This window comes from Mya arenaria, chromosome 13 (assembly GCF_026914265.1).
Source record: "Mya arenaria isolate MELC-2E11 chromosome 13, ASM2691426v1".
NCBI lineage: Eukaryota > Metazoa > Mollusca > Bivalvia > Myida > Myidae > Mya > Mya arenaria.
The window spans coordinates 46,658,034-46,684,396 of record NC_069134.1 but is presented as its reverse complement, the minus strand read 5'-3'; the positions used below and the strand labels follow the sequence as shown (position 1 = coordinate 46,684,396).

The window sequence follows — 26,363 nt, the reverse complement described above, 5'->3', positions numbered from 1 at the left end:
TGCTTAACCAGCTTAATTGACATTATGAGTTGGAGTTAAAATTGCTGCAATTAAAGGCACATCTAGTTTTCAGAATTATTCAAACTCTGATTTAGCAACCTTATTATAGTTATATTAACTACTTTTGCAAAATGAAAGCTTTTTAAGATTTACAAGGACGGGTGAAAAGTATTTGCCAAATGTACTGCAACACCTGATACATGTTGCCTACGAACCCAACAAATTCTAGGCACTCCAAATGTTACAGTACTATTCAATTCGAAGTGCCTGAAAAGAAAGCTTGTTGATTCTTCTTTCTATATGACATATTGGACCAGGGAATCATGAACCTACAACCTTTTGCAACTATTGAGATAGGGAGCTATCAGGACAGTGACAGAGGACAATACAAGAATGGTCAACTGCTGCATTTATTGAGTTATCTAATGCATACAAATTAAGACGGAGAAAATAATTCTCATTTTTCCAAACTACTTCCTTAGCATCTTGTATGTAGTCTGACATGTAGTTGTCTTTTACAATGATTGTTCAAAGTTACAATGGCCCTGTGGGTTAAAGATGCTCTGTCCATGGGGTAACAGGTTTTGTACATAATAGGGTTATAACTACTGCATACAATGATCGTTCAAAGTTACAATGGCCCTGTGCGTTAAAGATGCTCTGTCCATGGGGTTGTATTCGACTCAAGTAGATTTTTGCAGATTCGGTTTTCACAAGGCACAAGCTTAGTAAATCAAAATCTACAAAAAAAACCTACCAGAATCGAATATGACATTCCGCCATATCCGGATCAAAACGCAGTACTAATAATCCTTTTATTATATACATTACTGATTAGATCACTTAGAAGCCACATTTCATACTTGATAAACGATATTCATCTCATCTTAGTCTACTCAACTTGCTTTGTACAAAAGTCTGCAGCAGTAATAAGAATAGCATGAGACAGAGGGCAGTGCCTAATATTTATCAACAGCACTAAGTTATCATGGTAACATTTTATATTAATTGAATACCAAGCACTAACTAAGAGGGAGAAAATAATTCTTCACTTCTCAAATAAAAACTACTTCCTAATAGCATTGTGCATGCAGTCTGACATACGTGTACAATGTAGATGTCTTTTACAAAGATTGTTCAAAGTATGGCCCTGTGGTTTAAAGCTCCCCTGAAAAAGAGGTGACAGGTTTTCTATACAGATATAATTACATCATTGAAAATCTCTGAAACTGCAAATAACAGACCTTTGATATAAAAGATTTGATCAAATTAAAGAAGTATGCGTACTTTGGTTAACATACGCCAAACACGTAAATTAATTTGTACAAGTCTGATTAATAGACTTTGAGAAATTCAAAAGAACTATGACTTTATCTGATTTAACGCTTTAGCCCCACACCCCGCCCCCCTCACTCTACACACACAACGAGATTTTTCAAACTTCCTTTGCAGCTTGCAAGCAATTTAAGTCAAAAGTTTAAGCTAGCCCATTAAACAGTGACCCCTTGTGATGTGAGCCGATTTTTTTCAATGCTTAGAACATGGTTGTCAGCATTCCCCTAAATGAAGCCCTAGTCCATCAGTGCTTTCAGCACTTTGATTATTGATAAGATTGAAGGAGTCTGTGACGGGAAAGTAAATGAATGAGACGCCCTGTCAGATTTCTTCATCAAGGACATAGAAACTGGAGATCCAGTTCAAAATGAATTGGCAACGGTGGTGAATAAACCATTGAGGTCAAAAACAAAAGAGGAAAAAATGACAGAACTCCGAAACAAACACAAAATATCATCAAAAAAAAACATTGAAAATCTTGAAGTTACCAAAGTTGACGAGATACTGTGGAATCAATTAAAACCTCGGCAGCAATGCTATTCGGGGACAAACCGGAAGAAGATATTATGAAAATGAAAGAAACCAAGGCAAAACTAACACCAGATCAACCAAACAAGCCTTTTATCGAAAAGAGGACGGGGGCACTGATAAACAAGAGAAAGTTCACTGCTTACCCTCCTCGCAACAATCAAGCACAGACGAACTATCAACGTCAAACGCCAACAACAAAAGTACACAAAAACAAACCGAAAATAATATCTGTAAGTAAAGATATCAATGTACGTTTTTGCAGCACAGCTGAAAACTTTCGAGCTGGAAAAACCGAGGATAATATCAATGTATGGGAAACAATTTCTAGATCCAAATGGATACTTAATACTATAACAGGTTGCACTATTGAGCTATTCGACATTCCGCAACAAAACCGATTAAATTTTCGGACGAGGACAATACTTAAATTCGCAATGCATTAAAAAGATTTTGGAATGTAGAAAAATTGAAAAGGCATCAGAAACCACAAACAATGAATTTATTTCTACCATTTTTATTAGACCGAAAAAAGATGGACGCGTAAGCGTAATACTAAGCCTTAAGTACTTCAATGAACATTATGTTAAAAAATTACATTTTAAGATGGAATCTTTACGAGCGGCAATTTACATGGTCAGAAAAGATTGTTATCTTGCATCTGTGGATTGAAGGGGCATGTTCTAAAACCTGGCCCGGCCTGGCCTGCTGACTCAGCATTTTGTGTCAGGCCAGGCCAGGCCATATTTTATACACAATGAGAGTACAAGCATTGAATATACTGGAACACAATGATAGACCGTTATTTAGAAATAAAACTGCATGTTAATGTTATGATTTTTTTCTGAGTTTATTTGATAAAAAAGTAGTTTAATTGAATGCATGGGAATACACTGTTTACACTAAGCGGATTAAAAAAAATAAGTGCACAGATCTTGGTTTACAAATCGAATCTTAATATACATGTGTTCAAATTCAAGTTTTACATACATATATATTTTATTTTTTACATACATAAAAATATATATATTTATTTGTGATGATTTGTATGTTTTGTCTTTATTTATGGTGTAGAAATTCCATCTTACAGTTCATATAGTTGAATATTCAAGTTGTTTAAAACTACATGCATAGTTCAATTGAAAAAATTGTATAAGAAAATTAATTAATTGTGCATTTAAATAAACTACATTTTTATCTAGATAAATCTAAAAAAAAAGATATTATATTAAACATGAAGTTTAATTTTTAAATAAAGGTATATCATTGGGTTGCGTATATTCAGAGCTTGAACTCTCATTATGTATAAAATCTGGCCTGGCCTGGCCCGGCCTGGCCTGACACAAAATGCTGAGTCAGCAGGCCAGGCCAGGTTTTAGAACATGCCGATTGAAGGGACGCCTATCAATTCGAATCAGAGAACAAGATCGTAAATATTTCCGGTTTATCTTCGAGGGTCAAAAGTGGCAGTTCACCGCGCTAAACATGGGATATTCATGCAGCCATAGAATTTGGACAAAATTGATGAAACCAGTATTTGCTTATCTCAGGTCCATTGGTCACAGTAGTGTTTACTTCATCGATGATTCGTGTTAGGGCGGGGATGACTTCGATTCGTGTAAACAGAATGTAATTGATACCGCAAAAAATGGACAGCCTGGGTTTAACGGTAAATTCAGAAAAGTCCGTTCTTATTCCATGAACAAAGATTATATTTTAGGTTTTGTATTGTGTTCAGTATCAATGACAGTAAGGTTGACGAAGGAGAAATGCCAAGATATTATCGCAGTATGTAGAGACATGTATTTTACCAGTATAACAACAATAAGAAACTTTTCTAAACTGATCGGTAAACTAATCGAGGAAGAACCAGGTGTTCAACACGCTCCTTTATACATGAGGCCTCTTGAAAAGATAAAAGAAATCCAATTAAAAAGTATAAAGGTAAGTTTGATAGAACGTGCAGAGAAGCATAGACGTTTCTTTACAGTGGTGGATACATAATGTTGAAAAAATGTATAAATACGTATAGGCGGAAATTGGAATCATTAGATAGTATTGCAAGAAGAATATGGTTTTGGTGCATTGACATAAACATTCAATTATCAGTTTCCCATACAGCGGGCACAGAAAATAAAGCAGCAGACAAACTCAGTAGATCCACTAATGATGATATTGAATGGTCATTGGACTAAGGGGTCTTCAATAAATTGAAATTACATTTCCCTAAGATGGAGATAGATTTATTTGCTTCAGGTTTGAACACCAAACTGAAGAAATTTGTATCGAGACATCCTCAACCAAAATCATTTGCTGTAGACGCATTAATCTTACAATGGTCAGGGTATTTATTTTATATATTCCCTTCTTTCAGTCTATTGTCGAGGATTCTTCAAAAGGTGGAAGAAGACAAAACGCAGGCAATTCTTGTCGCGCCAATTTGGCCAACGCAAAGTTGGTGGCCAGATCTTTTGAAGTTAACAAAACACATTATGTATTAGTGGTACCAAACACCCAAAACGTTTTGGAATTAGTGCACAAACCAAACAAATACAGGGGAGATGAAAACAGCATATCAGGCGAGCTTTCGGAAAGCGAGACATTTCGGGATCAGCTCAAGACCTCATTCTAAACTCCTGGAGACAAAGGACAAAACTCCAGTATAACATCTATATTACAAAATGGTTATGTTGCTGTGGAGGGAGGGCTTATCCCTTTAGTGCACCTATAAGTGTGGTTGTTAACTTTCTTAACACAATTGTTTGTACAAGGATTAAGCTACTCCACATTAAAGTGACACTCTTATTCAAAATCAATACAAACACATGTAACAAACATACATTCTGACTGATAAACCTTGAAAAACTTACTAAATAATGCATTTATGGAAAATATAAATTTCTGATAACAATATTGTAACCTTGTGTTTAATAGCAGAAAGGCAAAAAATATTAAATGATTGGTGAATGCTAAAAGATTTACTGTGGTCTACTATCGTCTCATAAGGTAGAAATACCGTGTTTTGTGCGTATTTCTTTCGAATTAACCTCGTTATCCTTCATAAGAACCATTGTTTTCGACAATAATTGATCCTTTCTGGTATAATAAAACGATCGTATTAATTGTGGTTAATCTTATTTGGGAGTAATAGTGCATCTTTAAATACCGCAATGTCGGCTATAAGTTGTTTTCTTAGATTAACTGGTTATACAAATATTCACGACGATGAAATGATCAGAAGGTTTATGAAAGGGGTATTCAATGGGAAACCATCATTGCTAAGTACAAAACCACTTGGGATGTGAAGACTGTATTACAATATTTGAAACAAATAGATACAGGGTCATTATTGTCCCTATCTTGCAAACTATGTATGCTGTTTTTTCTTGTAACAGCTTAACGTTGTCAAACACTTCATGTTATCAAACTGTCGGATATTCATCAAACTGCCGAAGGCATTATCATACATGTTTCGGAACTGATCAAGCAGAGTCGGCCAGGCGTCCATTTGAACCCAATTGTGTTAAATGCATACAGGACAGATGAAAATATATGCATTGTAAAAACTTTGAATGAATACATTGACAGAACGAAATATCTTAGGAAAGATGACAGCTTACTTGTTTCAACAACAAAGCAACATGCCAAAGTGCCCAAACAAACGGAGCGGCAGCCACATCATTTGCATTTGAAAAAGGGGTTCCGCTAACTGACATTATTAAAACAGCAGGTTGGAGTAATGAAAAAAAACCTTTGCTAAATATTATGTATAAACAGTCATTTCAACAAAAACATTACTACAGAATGTGATACTTGACTGACTAATTATACTATCATCATGTACTTTGACGGCAAACATATCTACAAATATAATACAAAATAAAGATCTGTAAAGTTTTTGCTATTTTGTTGGATACAATATTTCTCAGAAATTATCTCTGAATTATATGTGGGGATCAGAAGGGATTTTATGTGTTGGATGAAATTGAATGATTAAGCTAGACTTACCTTTAAAGAAGGGAAGGCGAAGGTTGATCATAATTTCATCCAACACAAAAATCCCTCTGAGCTCACACGCCCGCCCAAATTACCCAAACCCCAAATTTGAATTTCTTTCAAAATATTGAAATTTTGGCAAGCAAAATAGAATACTCTAAAATATTACCACCTTGGTGTGCTGATAAGCTGCGTCGGTTATCTGTGTGAGCTCAGAGGGATTTTTGTGTTGGATGAAATTATGATCAACCTTCACCTTCCCTTCTTCAAAGGTAAGTCTAGCTTAATCTTTCAATTAAATACAATTAAAAATATCTTTATACCATCTTAAGCATGTGATAAGAAGTAACGTAATCAGTGTAATTGTATTTAATTGAAATAAATAAAAGATTAACATAAAAAATGCGACCGGCGTCGCTCTGATGTCAGTAGCGCAAAGTTCAAGGCTACGTTACTATATAGAGGGTCTATATTGCATTAACCTCGAGGTTGTACACATGCGTATACGGAAAGGTATGTATCAGTGAAAAATTTATGTACAGGTTAGTTCATTAAGCAATTTCTTCGCGAATAACTAACCAAAGGGGCCTCATTTAAAACAACGATTGCGCCTTTGCATATGCAAACAGTAGGCGTGGCTATACGCACATGCGCAGTTATAGCAATTTATTGAATCAGTCTTCTCAAATAAGAAACTTAACATTTTCAAAAATCTAGCGCCCCTGATTGGCTGAACGTGCAAGACAAACACGAAGGGTACTTTGAGTAAGACATGTATCCAAAAGCAGTCAGTTTCTAAAAGTTAAAATAAAGAACATTGATTGAGCAGAATGTGTGTAGTCCAGGTCTTGGAGACGTTGGCGTTCAATTCCGTTCATCCGTTTCCGTTTTCATATACGGCCATTTAATGTTTTCACCCCCATTCAGGTTAGCTGATTCAATCTTGATGTTTAGTGTTTGTGCAAAATCAAAATATTATCATAGTTGCAGAACATTTACAGATTTTAAACATACACTGAATTATGTTTGCAAAACAAAGCTTTTTTTCTCAGCATTTTAATACCAGTTTTTTGTTCTCATTTTATTGTATAATGGGGTTTTGAAGTCAGAAACGTTTGGAGACCGATCGTCTATGAAGATTGATAACGATGTCATAAACGCAAAACCAAAGCTTTAAACCTGAATATTACATTTAATGGGCATAACACTCAGAACATTCGTCAAAGAAGTAAAAGCTATAATCACGATAGTCTTGTAATTCGAATAAAGGAAGGTATCCGGATTTAAAACTAATCATGGGTTATACTGCTGGCTCTCAGGTTTTCACTTATCTAGGGAAATATTTTATAGTTTCTTGTTACTAATTAATGAACATCGCTGCACGAATATGCGCCAACTTAAATGAATTTGTGTGGTCTTGTCTTTTCCGGGCGGATACGTACCACACATGGTGTTCAAATGCAATAAAGAACTGCCACTTTCACATAAAACCAAAACATTTCATCCAATTATCGGTTGTATTTCGATGTTACACCCAGTTATGGGATGCTCAGTTTTTAAGGTCGGTTTATGGACATAAAACATCGATGGATATCAATAAATAGTGTGTCATTTAAGTAATTGTTCATTAGAGTAGTTAAAGAAAATGTTTTAGTGAAAACAATAGTTTAGAATCTAATTTACATGTGTACATGAATTGTGTCTGTGCAGTTAATTAAATTGCTACTTCTCTTTTTGCAGATCATAAAATATTAACGTTTTCAATTGATCAGATCCTAGTAGTACGTTTAATAACAACCATAACACTAAAGACTTCATCACATATGCTGTAGAGCACGCCTGTGAATAAGTAACATGAGAAGTAAGGCTTAACATAAAAATGTTTTCGTTCGGGAAAAAATTAGTGTTTCCATAATCGGGCTTTAGTAACAAGTATGCATGCAGGAAAAATAAAACACCCTTGTTAATGAAGTTTTATTTGAAGATTTCGTGTAAAAAGACAGTAAATTTCAATGCGCAACTACGTATTTATATAATTTCTCGCGTGTATGAGACGAGATGAGAAGGGGAGATGAGAGGACGTACATGTGACTCGGCAAACATCGCGCCTCGTCTGACATCGTCCCATAAACACGCACATCCCGAGCTGAATCCTTCGCCTCCACAATAAACATTGACAGTCAGTGCACTGCTTGTGCGCTAAAATGGATAATAATTATAGACTTAACCATACATATTTCACAATGATTCTAACAAATGTACTCTGGTATGTGTTCACATTTCCTAGATTAGCCCTCCGTATGGTCAGCACATCTTGTTGGAGTATAAATATTAGCGATTTAACCTTTTTGTAGTTTGTGCAGATAGTAAGTATTTTCCCGCAACACTTTATTTATATTGTGATCACAACTTAGTAAATTGTGGCCACAAACTTATTAAATTGTTGCCACAACTTAGTAACTTAGTTTATTCAATCAGAACACTCGTTTCATCTTTCCCGCTTATTGTTATAACACAGTTATCACCCCTGGTACTAAAACGTCATTTGTACCCAGCAAAGTGAGCAATATGGACGAAGACAGGGATAGTCTGATATCAGATTACTTTAAGGAATGCCTTTCTTATGCTAATATTGTAACCGTTTAGATAAAAAGTCAGTGAAATCAAATTAGTTTACGTCATTTGCACAGAGTACTGAGATCGTTGACGTTAAGACGAAGAGAGTTCAGTGACGCTCGTTCTGTTTGTGACTTCGTTGTCAACGCGATCGAGCATTCCAGGCGTACTTATGGTTACAGAGTTATGCGACAACGATGCTTTTCGAATGGATTGAGCGTTAGGTTTGAGTTCGTCATCCATGTTCAAAACCATGACTCGCCACTATGACATCGTTCTATCCTTTTTCTTCTTCCTATTTCTTCCATCAGGATTATATGAAGCCGGTATGTGCAGGCGAAATATCCGGGGTGTCCATAGAACCGTACTATCACCGGTAAACCCCATAAAGAGTCGAAGATGACACAGCTGTTTTTGATGGCGTTTTATTGTACCATGGGTGGTAACTGTTATTACAATAAAGCGGGAAAGATGAAACGAGTGTTCTGATAGAATAAACTAAGTTGTGGCCACAATTTACTATGTTGTGGCCTCAAGTTACTTAGTTGCGGCCACAATTTACTTAGTTGTGGCCACAATATAAATTAAGTTTTGCGGATGTCACCTATGTGCCACCGTACATTGAAGCGTGTACATCAGACTTCAAAAAATGTCATAATATAGTACAGTTTATAAAAGGTAGAAGGCTCTTTCGATTTGTTTAAATCTCCAATTTGTTTTAAAAATTCTAAAAATGTGTCTCGTTTCACTTTTAACACAGGTAAATTTATCACAGGTAAATGTACGATTTTAACGTCAGTTTAATTGGGTACTCAACAAGTTCGTTTATATTTGTTGTCAATGCAGAAAGATTTTACAATTACGGGTGGGGTACTATTGTCAAAACAACAACTGAACACTACTGTATCAAAATTGCAAATCACCGGCACCATTGAGTTTTTGCGTTTAGTTCATCAAATACATATCCTCGACTAACCATGATTAGCGGATGTAAGGAATCAACCAAAAATAATAAAAATGCTAAACAAAACAATAACCTTGTTTACTTATTTTTATCATAAAACAATTTGGTTACCCACATTTCCACACTCATTTTAGTACAACAGGTTTAAAGTTTACAAAACAATTGACAAAACAAAACAACCATTGAAACAAGGCCGCCATCTTGAAATCTGTACCTAGAATCGCGAGCTGTCGCGTAATCTAGGTCAAGTCATATCAAACAGGCCAACAGTATTTTAATCTATTGGTTTATGTGAAAAAAAAATCACCAGACAAATCATCAAATTTGTCAACAGCAAAATTCAAACTATAAACAACATATTTTATAAACTTTGTCAGACTTTCTTCTTTTTTTTGCAGTATTCTTTAGAATTTACCCCCAAGTCTGAAGACTTTGACTGGTGTGCAGTACTTTAGGTGTGTCCAGTGATTGCATGGCCTACCAATCACAATTCCATCACACCTGTCCACCTTAACAAATGTCAACGATACACAACTGGTTTGTTCCTTTGTCTGGAAGCAACCACAAAAAAAGCAATTCTCAACAGTCATCTCATCTGTGTCATACCCATAACTTGAAGTATGTGAGGGTCCAGGCTTAGGACTTTCTGTCACTTTTTCACTTCTTGACTTTATACTTACGGCTATGCATTTATTTGCCTTTTCCTTGCTTAAAATAGCTGTTTGGGAAGGTTTGGGTCCCCTTTTCTCATCCTCGGCACCCTAGTATATTATAACCTATATAATAGGTTATAATATGTATTATAACAGGTTATAATACACTGGGGTGCCGAGGTTGCCTTTTCTGTGCCAATAGCAACAATCCTTAGGTTACATGTTAGTTCTTTCCCGGACGATAGCTTACTAACAGTTTTCCTAGGCTTTTTCGGTTCTTCATTCTTAACAGAATGATATACTAGCTGCTGCTATATTTCCTCAAACATATCCATCTTTTCAACAAGAATACCCAAGAATACCCAGTAGCGTCACTTGATTGGCTATTATCATCACAATTATCTGTCTTTGAATGCTTTTGATTGGATCAAGCTGCTATTGGAATTCACCTCCATCTAACGGGTAAATTCCAGTTCTTCTGAAGGTTGACTGCAAATTTTCAACACAAAGTTCTCTAGTGTACACTGTGCAGGCCATTTCACAGATGTTGTAGTTCGTTATGGCAGCATGTGTCTGGCGCTACACCTTGTGTGACTGTGCTATGGTACATCCTTTGGAAGAGACCATAGCACCCGACGCCAAGAGGCTGGAGGAATTGACTGGTGTGAGCAGGAAGAATAAACATGACGATATCATTAGGTATGGCCCAGTCGGCAAGTGTCAATGCAATATGTGACCTGTGTCCGTCTTGAAGTAACAGTACCTTGTTATCTCCTCTTCCAGGAATGAACTTTACAAAGAGTTAAGTTAGATACTTGGTGATTTTTTCTGTGTTAGACCATCCAGAATCAGACACAATTCCATTCACCTTTTTGACAAGTCGAAGTTCATTCGCTTTCCAAGAAAGACAAAGTATGAAGGGATAGCCGACCCACTTGCACTACCAGCACCAAGAATTGTAATTGTGTTACACTTTCCAGATGTAACTGTCTGTGCAGGGTGCTCAGCACTCGCAAAAATATGAGGAGGCTTGTATTGAACTGAAATACATTTTTCATCAGTATTGTTCATCCAGGTGTGGCTTATCTGCAAAATCAAGGTTGGCGAAATGAGTCATTACAACATTTTCACTCGTCATCTTTGCCCGCACATGCTCAAGAGCTTAACTACCCTCATTTCTTGCCACCGACTTAAAAGCCATTTCATCCATTTTATTGAAAGAGGCCTATTCTTGTTTCGTTTTCCAAACTCGATAGCATACTCAGTTGCTACACAACACACTCCTGTTTGGTGTGTCTTTACCCCAGGTCAGCCATTTTTTGAAAATGACTGACAGTTTTGGCCTCCTCAAGTTGATCAAATAAGGTGAGTTTTCCAATCACACATGTTTCAACGTCCATTTTTTATCTAAAACTCTATCTCTTAAAGTATTTTCAGGTAAACTGAATATTCTTGATGCCCTAAGTACGGATGTGCCTTTCTCCTTCACCATTCTGTATGCATTTGGTGAATACAGTCAAATTCATTATTTTCTGGGCATTTACACTTAGACTATGGGTCATGATAACACACATTAACATTTTCTTGGCCTTACTACACCATAATGAGTCAGTGACCGCCATTGACAAAATGTAAACAATGCAAACGGACAAAATAAACATTGTTAAAAATAGTTTCATGGTTTTTAATTGAAGGTTTCCATGGCAATTATATGGAAATAGTAAAATAATGTTCTTTGCCATATGTGCACTTTTCCACCACGGGTCACAACCTATAATTATAAATAAACAAGTAAGTGACTTTAATTCCTAAAGAACTTTTTTCACAGGAAAAATAAGTAAAACAAATCCTGGCCTATAAAAGACTATGCTATTTTCTTCTTTTACACGTGTGAAATATTTAGGATTTGCTTGTATATTAATGAGGCAAGACTTGCCCAAAATTTCAGCGTTGCATCGTTCTACAATATTCCGTCAAGATAAGGGTGCGGTTGTCTGGATGCAGTTGAGGTTACGTCATGAATCCGAATTAAAAATAGATGTGTAACCAGCTAGCGAATCTTATGGATAACTAATCAGTACACATTTAAAATATTTATATGACACTATTTAAATAAGAAATAAGTATTTACGTTAGATCTTCTACTTCTTTTATTATTTTTTCTCTGATATTCAACCAAGCAAGCACAATTCAGTGCCATAATGTGCGTCTTTTTGTTATTCATTTTCATGTGAAAAGAGATTAGAATAGCGTTATTGAAATACATAACATCATTATGAATGACATAATTAACAGTGTCATTCCAGTAATTGAACGTTACAAACGTACCGAGGTAATTATAATAATCCAAATACCAATTAACATGTAAATTGTACACAATAACCATGTCAACCGCAATACACATAATTATAAAAAACAACTTATATTTTGAATTTCTTTCATCTATCAAGTACAAAATAACATAAATAAACATAATGCACCTATTTCATGATGAAACAAGAATATTGAAAGTGCAAGTCCACTGAAATCTTGACTGGCATTCGAATACCATATCTTGTCAAGTGGGTGAAACCATCCAACTGAAAAAAATTCTTTTCGATTAGAACAAAGGATAAATTCAGTGGAACGCCTTAATTTACTTACACTAATGAAAATAGAACTTCTATGAATAAGTCTGATATGTACCGGCGTAAGTACTATGCATAACAGTTGTTTTTTCATGCGCCAGAATGTCTATGCACCGAAATGGAATTCTAGCAGATCTCAAAATATGAACAAGACCAAATCGGGAGAAAAGCTCATGGCACCACAATTCGAACTATATATATATATATATTAAGAAGGAAGCGAAGCCAACCTGTAGTAAAAGTGTTCTGACACGGTACCATATTCTCTGTTGTTGTTTTTTCGAAAAAAATCGATTTAATAAAAATATCAGATGAAATGGCATACTCACCTTTACAAATAAGCAAATGGCACAGCTGCACCACGGATGTGTTGACAGCTCATTTTCTTTGCACCACCAATAAGTGTTGGAGCTAGCGTTAAGATGACATGATTTACTGCAAACCGGAAGAAACCAAATGAAGGTAGATGTCGCAAAGTTTAATTCATCATTTTATAATTGAAATATGCCTTTTGGCATTTGCTTAATTTGCCGATGGGTCAGATTACCTCAAACTACTAGTACAGTATGGTATGTACGTTGTGAACGGACAATTGATGTACGTTGTGAATGGGCAAATGATAAACGTTGTGAATAGAGAAATGATGTACGTTGTGAACGGACAATTGATGTACATTGCGAATAGAGAAATGATGTACGTTGTGTACGGACAATTGATGTACGTTGTGAATAGAGAAATGATGCAAATGATGTACGTTGTGAACGGACAAATGATGAACGTTGTGAATAGAGAAATGATTTACGTTGTGTACGGACAAATGATGTACGTTGTGAACGGACAAATGATGTACGTTGAGAATAGAGAAATGATGCAAATGATGTACGTTGTGAACGGACAAATGATGTACGTTCTGAACGGAAAAATGATGTACATTGTGAACGGACAAATGATATACGTTGTGAATAGAGAAATGATGCAAATGATGTACGTTATGAACGGGCAAATGATGTACGTTTTGAACGGACAAATGATGTACGTTGTGAATAGAGAAATGATGCAAATGATGTTAGTTCTGAACGGACAAATAATGTACGTTGTGAACGGACAAATGATGTTCGTTGTTAACGGACAAATGATATACGTTGTCAACGGACAAATGATGTACGCTGTGAACGGACAAATGGTGCACGTGGTGTACGGACAATGATGTACGCTGTGAACGGGTAAATGATGTACGTTGTAAACGGATAAATGATGTTCGTTGTGAACGGATAAATGATATACGTTGTCAACGGACAAATGATGTACGCTGTGAACAGACAAATGATGTACGTTGTGTACGGACAATGATGTACGCTGTGAACGGGTAAATGATGTATGTTACGAACGGATAAATGATGTACGTTGTGAACGGACAAATGATGTACGTTGTGTATGGACAAATGATAGACATTGTGAACGGACAAATGATACACGTTGTGAACGGACAAATGATGTACGTTGTGTACGGACAATGATGTACGCTGTGAACGGGTAAATGATGTATGTTACGAACGGATAAATGATGTACGCTGTGAACAGACAAATGATGTATGTTGTGAACGGACAAATGATGTACGTTGTGAACGGACAAATAATGTACGTTGTGTACGGACAAATGATAGACCTTGTGAACAGACAAATGATACACGTTGTGAACGGACAAATGATGTACGTTGTGAACGGACAAATGATGTACGTTGTGAACGGACAAATGATGTACGTTGTGTACGAACAAATGATGTACGTTGTGTACGGACAAATGATGTATGTTGCGAACGGACAAATAGTGTACGTTGTATACGGAAAATGATGTACGTTGTAAACGGACAAATGGTGTACGTTGTGAACGGACAAATGATGTACGTTGTGAACGGACAAATGATGTACGTTGTCAATAGAGAAATGATGCAAATGATGTACGTTATGAACGGGCAAATGATGTACGTTTTGAACGGACAAATGATGTACGTTGTGAATATAGAAATGATGCAAATGATGTACGTTGCGAACGGACAAATGATGTACGTTCTGAACGGAAAAATGATGTACGTTGTGAACGGACAAACGATATACGTTGTGAATAGAGAAATGATGCAAATGATGTACGTTATGAACGAGCAAATGATGTACGTTTTGAACGGACAAATGATGTACGTTGTGAAAAGAGAAATGCTGCAAATGATGTTAGTTCTGAACGGACAAATAATGTACGTTGTGAACGGACAAATGATGTTCGTTGTGTACGGACAAATGATAGACCTTGTGAACGGACAAATGGCGTACGTTGTGAACGGACAAATGATACACGTTGTTAACGGACAAATGATGTACGTTGTGAACGGACAAATGATGCACGTTGTGAACGGACAAATGATGTACGTTGTGTACGAACAAATGATGTACGTTGTGTACGGACAAATGATGTATGTTGCGAACGGACAAATAGTGTACGTTGTATACAGAAAATGATGTACATTGTAAACGGACAAATGGTGTACGTTGTGAACGGAGAAATGATGTACGTTGCGAACGGACAAATGATGTACGTTGCGAACGGACAAATGGTGTACGTTGTGTACGGACAAATGATGTACGTTGTAAACGGACAAATGGTGTACTTTGTGAACGGACAAATGATGTACGTTGTGTACGGACAATTGAAGTACGTTGTGAACGGACACATGATGTACGTTGTGAATGGAGAAATGATGTACGTTATGAACGGACAAATGATGTACGTTGTGTACGGACAAATGATGTATGTTGCGAACGGACAAATTGTGTACGTTGTATACGGAAAATGATGTACGTTGTAAACGGACAAATGGTGTACGTTGTGAACGGACAAATGATGTACGTTGTGAACGGACAAATGATGTACGTTGTGAACGGAAAAATGATGTACGTTGTGAACAGACAAATGATATACGTTGCGAACAGGGAGACACGACAGGAAAGATCAGCTCCTGGAGGCAATGTGCAGATTCCTAGTTATTGAAAATCTTAAACCTGCATATGATCAGTTAGTATCTTTTTAGAACTGACCTACATGTGCGAGGGCCATTTAGCTCACATCAGCACACAGGTGACCGCTTGATGTCTGTCGTTTTCCTTTGCAGAAACTGCAGTCCGGGTGTCAATATTGTAATTGCATAGTAATGTTTCATAGATCACCTTCTAACATATTATTTCAAGTGTTGGTCATTCATGAATAGCACTGGTTTCCATGGCTACAAAATAGGAAAATACTTCATGTCAGAAACATTTGTCTGATTTAAAAAAATGACCTAAATGTTGCTTTGATGACTGACTGACTGTTGAATTCTTTCAAATCTAGGTCACCTATTTATAACTATGGTTTCCATGGTAACCAAATAACAAGAGGGCCATGATGGCCCTGTAGCGCTCATCTGATTAAGAATGACCTCCAGTGGCCCATATCTGATTAAAACTTGACCTAGAAATCATTGAGAAAAACATTCTGACCAAATTTCATGAAGATTAAGCCAAAATTTGGCCGCTAGAGCATAAACAACAAATTTAAGCTTGTGACCTAGATTTTGAGCCCACGTGACCCTGATTTGAACTTGACGCAGATATCATTGAGGCATACATTCTGACCAAGTTTGATGAAGATTTGGGTTTTGTTTGTCGATTCCATCAGTGTCCATAGAGTTATTGCCCATGACTTAGTCATAAACGGCATTTTTCAACTAGTATCGCACGTACCCCCAAAGGTATTTGAGCTAGAGTCATAAACTTTATAATAGGAATGTTTGTCATTATGTGTAGTTGTGCACCTGGGGTTTTGCTGGTGAATTAGTCAGTAGTGCCGTCCGTCCGTCTGTCCGTCCCTCCATCCTTCCGTCTGTCCGCAAAAACTGGATCCTGCGATAACTCAAAAAGTATTCAAGCTAGGTTCGTGAAACTTGGCCTGTGCATAGATAGCAATATGGATTATGCACGTTATTTTATTTTTTGTCGGAATAATCAATATCTAAGTAACCTAGCTTTATGAAACATAAAATGTGACTAGATGGCAATATGCAGATTATGTACAGCATTTTTTTTCTCCCTATCATGAAAATTGTGGTTGCTATGGTAACAGAAGTAGTCAAAATGTGACAAATACACATGAGTCCTGAGATAACTCAGGAACTATTAAAGCTAGCTTGATGAAAGTTGGTGTTTAATTAGGAAGCAATGTGAAGATTATGTCTCAATATTTGTTTTACTTTGGTTAAAAACTATTGTTGCTATGGTAACGGAAATAGTATAAAATGCAGTGTATCCCGGAATAAATTACAAACTGTTCAAGTTAGGGAAAATGGATTGGTTTGTTAATAGGTGGAAATGTGCTGGTTATGCACATTATTTTGAGGCCATGCAATAAATTTTATGGTTTTCACGTGTTTTTTAAAGTCAAAACGGAACCGGTAGGGGACGTCATGTGTTGTGTTAACACTAGTTACTTGTTAAACTTTACAGTTACATTGGTCGGAATGAATTGCTGTGAATATGGGGTTCTGTTCACAGAATGACACAGTAGTGATAGAGTTATGGCCCCTGATCTAGTCAAAATTTTGTGACAAAGATGGATTGGGGGCATCTGTTTCCTATGGACACTTTTCTAGTTTTTTATTATTACAAGCTGTAAGAACCGACCGAACTAATATTTTCCCTGATAACAAGATAATTGTAGGGATTCCAAACAATCGTGTGAAGGGGAATAGCTAATATTTTTGCCAAGTTTTTAAATTTCGTTTAGCCATTTTTAAATAAATATAATATAAACGGAATACAAATCAATGAACATGTGCAAAAATAAAAAAGTAATCAAAAATTAATAAATAAACAATGCCAATGAAACAATTTCTGTCATGTGCGGACGGCTTTCATCAATTGGTTTGTGTTTACTTAGTTAAGATTTGCTCATGCACCAGCAACAACAATTTTGCTTCTCAAATGCTTATACAGACGTTCTGCCTCGTCAAAAGTGTTTGGGGGGAGACAGTTGTCTGCTGCCATAATGTATGTACACATGTCGCAGACAACTGGGTCGCAGCACACTGTGGACCGGAACTCGACTTGACCACGACAAGCATCAACTTCCTCCCTGGATGCGAAAGACGTGTAGTCTCTTGTATTCCACAGTTCGGGGAAGTTAAACATTCCATTTGGTTGTCCACATGGAACGTTGGAGTCTCTACAGCGCCGTATTGAATGGTTGTTCCACATAGTAACCGCCAATGATAGCTCGCTCTGAAACATACGTACTTAAAAGTATAAGCATTTAATTACGCCGCCATATTGAAGTACTGGATAAAAAACGTTTCAAAAATTTAGATAATCTTATGCAATGTGATGTAAATGTAATAGTATGTAAACCTCAGTACATACGTTGCAAATTATGATTGAATTTTGGATACCGTAATTCCTCCCTTCAGACTTTTTATACAATGAGTCAATTCGTAAAACAAAAACAGTGCATGTCGCAAAAAATTGACTTATAAAATTGGAATACAATTGAGAAGAACAGTCGATCAATACGCATGGTTAATTATATCTATTTATGAAACTATAATAAAACATGTCCCTAGATATAAAAGGCAAATTTTAGGAAAATCTATATCCCCGCCGAAATGACAACTGTATATATGGTATTTGCACATTAAAGAGGAGTGAGCTACAATGAACACAATTTTTCTTACATACCTAAACTTTCAATAAAACCAATACTATCATTTACATATGATATTCTTATGAAATAATCCCTGAAGAAGTTGTATTGTTAAACGCCTGTGTGCTTCAGAAATCGCGATCTAATATGTTACAATAATAATAAACGTTCGCGATAATTCGTTAATTCGCGATAAAACGTTAATTCGTTATATACAAATTATAGGCAAAACCGAAATCTGTTTGAATAGTATGATCGCTCTCGATGTTTTCTTACTTTTATTATGGTACTGTTTATAGTTATATTATTAGTTATAAAGATTTTTGACAGGTTATATGGCCCTACATAAACGGTTGTTTGGAAATATAACCCGAGCCGCTAGGCGAGGGTTATATTGCAAACAACCGTTTATATACGGCCATATAACCTGTCAGGAATATTTATAACGAATTTATAATACAGCAAGCATCTTTTTTAGTGATTTTTTTTAGATTTCTTTACAAATTGACAGTAGCCTTGTATATAAAACTTTCTTGCATATCAGACAGGATTATCTACTGTTTACACCGGTGCTAGAAAAACCTGCAGTGCGTTCAGTAAGGCGAGCGTAGAAAAAAGTACTAAATGAAAATATTAGTTTTCGTGATTTCTTCTTATTATGATTAATAAGTCATATGCAAGAAAAAGAATCAAACACCGGCTGTCGATACAGACACGAATATCTAGCTCTCGGGTAACTGTTTAGCGGAAACCCGGTGTAAGATACTTATAATATAAGTATCTATCAGGTGTTTCCGGTACGGATAGAAAAATCTGACCCGAGGGCACGCGCGTAAGCAGGTAACGAGGCTTGCCCGTCATAGAGCGCAGAAACTAAAAATAGCGTTTTTTTACGATTATTTGTTTTCAATTTTAATTAAAAGTCCTGCAAACATATATATTTAATTGTTCTTTATTGAAATGGCATTATTTATTTTTCATAAACCATACAATAACTGAAATAAGAAGTGGCGCGTTGTTGTGCGTGAATCATCTTACATGGGGTATGTAAGGTGGGTTTTTCCAGCACTGATCACATGACCGGAAACACACGTCCGGTATGCAAGAAACGTCACGATTATCCAATGAAAAGCGACGTTACAAACGTGCAGTAATATAAAGGGCACTTTACATGATGAACATACTTATTTTCAATTTTAACAGACCTCAAATGTAGCCCATTTCACTTTAAGGCTGTGTCAGTAAAGTAGTATTACCAACAAAATGATATAATATAGGCACCTTATTGTCAGTTATTGGCCCCCTACAATTGCCATTCCTGCATATATCATAATATTTTATTTACCTGTTTTCTAATCATATGCCCATTTTCCATTTCTCATAAATGCAATTTCCATAAATAATGCATTTTACAAAATAACCAATTTCTTGAATATCCAAGCTCCTTTCTATTTGAAAGTAACAGAGGGCCATAACTCTGCTATAAACACGTGGATCGCGGTGGCAATAAGTGCGTATCATCATCCTCGTCCATGAACACTCTCTTGTGAAGTTTCAATTAAATCTGGTCCATCATTTCCAAAATATGGATTTTTTTGCTTTACGAAATGGTTTTTTTTTTCAAAGTAACAAAGGGCCATAACTCTGATATAAATAAGTGAACCATAATGGCATTTGGCATGCATCATCCCCCAATACATATACATGTATAAACTCATGCAAAGTTTCAATGAAATCTGACCAACCACTTCCTCGATATGGCTCCGGACAAACACTTTTCCTATATAAAATGGCTATTTCAAAATTACAAAGGGCCATAACTCTGTTATCAGTGGATGCACGCCGTGCATACCCCCATCCATATACACACTCATGCCAAGTTTCACTGAAATCTGACTAACCACTTCCAGTATATGGCTCCGGACGGAGGAACAACGCCAAAACAATATCCATCCGCTTTCGACGTGGGATTAAAAACATGATGAGCAATTATCGGTAATGATATTGGTAATAATATTGAAATGGCAATTTATAAAAAAGAAACCCGGACAAGGGAACATAAATATATTATATTCGCTAAGCAATACATGTTAACTCTCGCATGGATGGATTTAAGTTTGCTTTTTGATTTACTTCGCGACACGCACATTACGATATATAAAATTAGAGCTCTATATCAATTACTGTTATTAATACATCAACATATAATTTCTGTTACGCATGCAGTTATCTGAAGGTGACAATCCAAAATACAAATTTATTGAAACTACTTTAGCAGAGCTTGCAATCCTTAATGCCACCAAAGCGTTTGTCAGGCACTTCAGTCAGATAAAATTATTTTTCATAATCGAAGCCATAATGCATCATAAGCTGTGTTTTATGTTGTAAATCGAAGAAAACCATTCAAGTACGTACAATAGCAGTCATTTGTACATTATTATTTTTTTGTTTGGTTCTAGGCAAAATTTCTTTCGGTCTGTCGGGCAATTGTTTTAACTGTCAGGCTTTAACTATCGCTAAGACTGCAAGGGCAACTCGTCGCTCAGTTTAGGGCTATTTGTTAACATAATACATGTTATAGCAATAATAATCATAAATAATAATAATAATAATAATAATAATAATAATAATAATAATAATAATATACTTGGAATATCGCCATGAAGCAGAATTGAACCAGACTCTTGTCTACTGCGCTACCAGAAAACTCGCTATCTTCCTGCAACTGCCTCAGCTTGTTCATCCAGTATTGCACATGTTGTCTTCTCAAGTAACCCCATCAACATCCAATTCTTTGGTTAAGGGTGCTTGCACCTTCTATGTACGCGTTGCCGTTTTCAGCATTTCTGCTGAGCCACTGTTGCAGTTCTTTTACCAGAACATTTTCTGTCCCAAAATCACCTCTGATAACACGAGCGGTACCCCCATATTTTCCCAAAGACTCGACAAAGTACCCCTCTATAATACGTGGATTGTTATTTGTGTTATAAACATTCAACCACATAACTTTTCTGGAGAATCCACATATACAACCATGAGTGCAGAGTCCGTACGGTTTCAATTTGTCATATCCATCGATATGCCAAATAAAATTTGGCCCCGGCACATAGTAGGACCTTCTGTTGAACCGTCTGGCAGTGCGATGCTCAACACCTGCACAAAATTCAATACACTATATTCAGCTTGTAAAAGATTTACACACAAGAAGAGAACTAGATCAAAGCATTGCGATTCTGATGTGGCGATTGTTTTAACAGCTGTAACATAGGTTCTGCATATTGTCTTGGTGTGGTTAACATTTGACACAAGGTGCATGCAAATCCTTCATGGGGTTTAGGAGATAAGGAGCGGACATGAAATTCAAGTCTCAAACCTTTGACCTCGAGGTGTGACCCTGACCTTTAGCCGGCAAACCTCGCATATAAGTTCTGCACATTATCTGGATGTGGTGAACAATTGATCCAAGTTTCATAAAAATCCTTCAAAGTTTTAAGCATTTGTTATAAACCAGTGGGATTATAAGGACCTATTTATATATTTTATTGTGCATTATTGTAATACACCAGTCATTTGTAACCACCACCCTCGCCCCCGGGGGAGTGCGGGTTAAAAAAGAATCGTGTTTTGACGTTGCGCTTTTCCGGGGCATAAGGCAGGAATGTTATTAACTGCGTATCCCCCGCAGGGCGAAGATTTTACCAGAGGTCGGCTTGGTTTAAAGTCAATGCCCCCGCTATTCTCAGGGGGTGGGGTTAAGTGGTACATATTCATGAAATAAACTGATTGTATATGTTCAGCATTATCATTATCTTAATATACCAAGGCTTACCATCAGGATCACAAATCCGCAAAATAGCAGCCAGATCTTGCATGCGTGTTCTCAATCCACTTTCCAGACAGTGTTGTCGCATTATTCGATAACCATGGCTATCCTGCTGGACCGCGCTCATGACAAAGTCAACAACCCTTCCAGAATCGCTGTAGTCTCTTCTGCTCAATGCTAACGATCTAAGTATTCTATGCAAATGGCGCAAGCTTACGGAGATTCCGTGACGTTCGTACAATACATGCACAAGAAAGACCATTGATGCAAAGCATCAAAGGGCGCCGTTTAATAGTTTATGCATTTGTTATATGTTAAAAAACAAGGAATGTCAAGGCCAACAAACATAATATGGTGCATTGAACCGCATCCATGAAATTCTCAAAATATTTGTAGTATTCTGCTTAACAACATAGGCTAAAGCATTGAAATTGAAGAATTTCAAGTTGAACATTTCATTAGGGGTGTGGTACATTAATGAACACGACAGAATTAGGGTGCTTGTGCACTGTACTTTTTGTCATTGCCACCTATCCATATACCAAGTTTTATTTCAATACCATGAGTATTTTGAAAGTAATTGCTCTGGTCAAGAAAACGAGGCAAAGGGCAATAATTCTGTAATTAGCTGAAATACAGCTATAGTCATTGTGCACTGCACTTCCTCTTGTTGTGCTTTACCATTGAATGATGTTTAATGAAATTCCAAAAAGTAGTTTTCTTGTTATGCTACAAACAGGAAAAGGAACAAAGGCAATAATTCTTGCAATTCGCTGAAATAGATTTATTGTTCTTGTAGACTGCAGTTCTAATCATTTAGGGGGAGGGGGCAAAGTTACCATGCTGGAATGACAACTTGAAGGCAAGAATAAGTTTCCTGATTATATGAGGAATTCATAAGTGACATGAAATAACAATTTTTGTAGTACTTTAATAAACATTATCATTTCGTTAGAAAATTACAAACATAAATAGAACATAATTATTGAACTGTTATATAAAAAGAGAACATTGTTTACTAGATGAAATGCATTTATAACATAACATGCCTTGTTTTAAGCTGTTTAATAATACTAAAATGTATGAAATTTGACAAATTGCATAAAAAAACTGGTCAATGGAGTTATAAAGTTAACTTCTCCATTTACATGATAAAGAAGAGTTGAAAATGGATGTTTTTATTCATAGTGATATTAACACAAAAATAGCATGTGTCTTATAGGACAATGGCAAATTTTTCAAATATGATAAAAATAATGCATACAAACTGAGTATGTATCAGACTATGCATGAAAGAAATAATACTGTTTCTATTTTTCACAACGGTTTTGAAATACAACAATGCACATATAAGCATAAATAGGCCAAATATGCACAAAATAATAGTAAACAATGTGTGAAAGTGATACTGAACACTTAAAATAATTTCTTTGTGCATTAAATTAATATATACCAGAAAAGCAATACTAAATCAAGTCCAAAATGTATAATAACATGAAGAACACCCCTTTATGAATATCTTCATAACAAATAAAAAAAATGAGTACATGTAAACAATAATCATTTATATAATTAATATCAAATGTGTCTACTTTAAAGTGTGTTTTCATTTGCATTAAATTATTATATACTAGAAAAGCAATTATAAAAATCCTTAAATGTATAAGAAACTGAAGACACAAAGAATAACACCAATTTATGAATATCTCCAAAACAAATCAGAGGTCACCTAAACAATAATCATTCATACAATTAGTATCAAATGTGTCTAGTTTTTGTGTGTTTGTTCATTATCTTTAAATGAGCATCTTTAAAGTGAAACTCTTATTTGAAATCAATACATATAACATATTCCATTAAGAATTTGAAACTGGAAGTATAAACTTCCTGTCCATCAATTTTGGAAGTTTTACACTGAAATGTGGCAGTTAAAATCTCCCGAATACAATATCTTTTTCCACCATTTTTCAATTAGAATGTTAAAAGCAAGTAATTTGTAACTTTAACTTGCCAAATTCAAAGACTTATATTATAATAAATCATTTTATCTTAAGACTGATTGAAATTGTGACCATAAAAGTAATATTGACACAAGGTTTGAATATTTTGAACTTCCAAGCTTTCTACTTTGGTGGTTTTCTTCAAAATTATGGAAGTTTTTGTACTTCCTAGAAGTCAATTTTGAAAGTTTTAACCCATTTCTAAGGAGTAATATACTTCCAAACTTCCTTTTATGGAAGCCCTGCATATAATTGTATTTATAACACACATCAAATTGACTGATTAAACAATAACTACTTACTAAATAATGCATTTACTGAAATACTGTTTACTGATTTATAACAAGCTTGTAACCCGGTTTATAATAGCAGAAAGCATGACAAATATTAAATGATTGGTGATTGCTAAAAGATTTACTGTGGTTTTCTATAGTATCACAAGGCAGAAATACCATGTTTTATGTTCATTGTTATTAGCAAATTGAACTCAAAATCCTTCATTAGAAACATTGTTGTTGACATCTATCAACCCATTTTGAAAAATCAAAACAATAATATTAATTGTGATAAGTCTTGTTTGGGAGTAAGAGTGCATCTTTAAAAATAGTGTGTGTTTTTTTCACTTTATATGAAATATGTACCAATTCAATATGACAAATGAGACAAAAAATTTAAGTTAGGAAATAGAAGTTAGGAAATAGAAGTAGTAATTGTACATAATACAAAACAACAACAAAATTGACAAAGCTCAATATAACAGGAAATCTATATGAAAACAAAAATCATTAAAGGCCATAATTTTTTAAACTGAATTAAGGTATTTAAGTAATACACACTTTAATAAAAGCTTTCACCGACAACATAGTTATTATCAAGGTAAACTATGGGACTTTTATCCAAATTTTGAAGATATTTTACCGTGAATTAAAAAAGTTATTTAAGTTTCATTACACCCAACGCTATTCATGCTTAGCTGGAGCACAGCAACCCCAAACTCCAAGGGCTACAAAGAGCGACAAGTAAATATTTTGTCTATATTTGATTCATGTTTCACATTATCAGAGCTTATGAAATAAATACAACAGTTTTTGGTGAAATAAACTTCAGTTAACAGAAAACATAAGTTCAACCGAATAGCATTATTTATACACATGCAAAAAAATCATTTTGATTGATCTTGTGAGTCTTCTGAACAGAGCAGTATATCGATGTTTGAAAATATAAAGCAGTTTTATAAATTCATAAAAAATAATTAATAATAAGACAACCTGCTGAAATCATTTTAAATATTTTCTATGATGTCTAATGAACAATTTAAAAGACAATTTATGATAGTTTACAGTTCAATTTTGAAGAAAATATACATAATGTAACCATACATTTTTATAGCTAATAAAATGCTTAAAAATCAACCCTTTTCTTGTAAAAACTGATAAAGCTTTATTAGACTTATTCATAAAATGTAATCATTCAAATAAATTAATTTTACGTATGATACTAACAAAAACAATGAATGTTCTTTCAAATTAAAATATGTAAAGAAACAAGAAAACTATGTACATGTACATGTAGGCGGTAATGCCCCTCCAAAAATGTCAGAGTGAAAGTTCTCAACTAATTTGTCTTTTTAATATTATAACATGTAAACAGTCTCTGTAGGTAATCGATGTCTATTTGTTTTATTTTGTCAATGGTATTCTTACATTTAGAATTTTTCACAATAAGTCTTCACTCTTCAACATTTTAAGTTTGGTCTGTTCCCATGCGTTTGTACTTGTAGTGTGTGCACAGATGATAATTACTCAATGCTGAGTCAATGATTTGGTTTTTATACCCCTTCAGTTTCTTTACCCATCTAGAATGTTTAGTGCTGTAAAGAAAAAAAAAAGTACTTTAAAAGCCTTTCTAACTTATTAGTATAGATAATAATACTGCCATACATATACAAAATAAAATATAAACAGTTTAATATTTCTCGACATTATTTAAAAAAACAACCCAACAAGCTCATACATACATGTAGATAATATATAAAGAAAATTACTAAATTTATCAATAAAATTCATCATCATCATCATCATCATCATCATCATCACCAC

At 35.2% G+C, this 26,363-nt stretch overlaps 1 pseudogene; it reads right to left on the bottom strand.

Annotated features, from left to right (window-relative positions):
• Positions 1-10,527: 10,527 nt before the first annotated feature.
• Positions 10,528-11,602, bottom strand: LOC128215314 (uncharacterized; annotated as a pseudogene).
• Between the last annotated feature and the right edge of the window lie 14,761 nt (positions 11,603-26,363).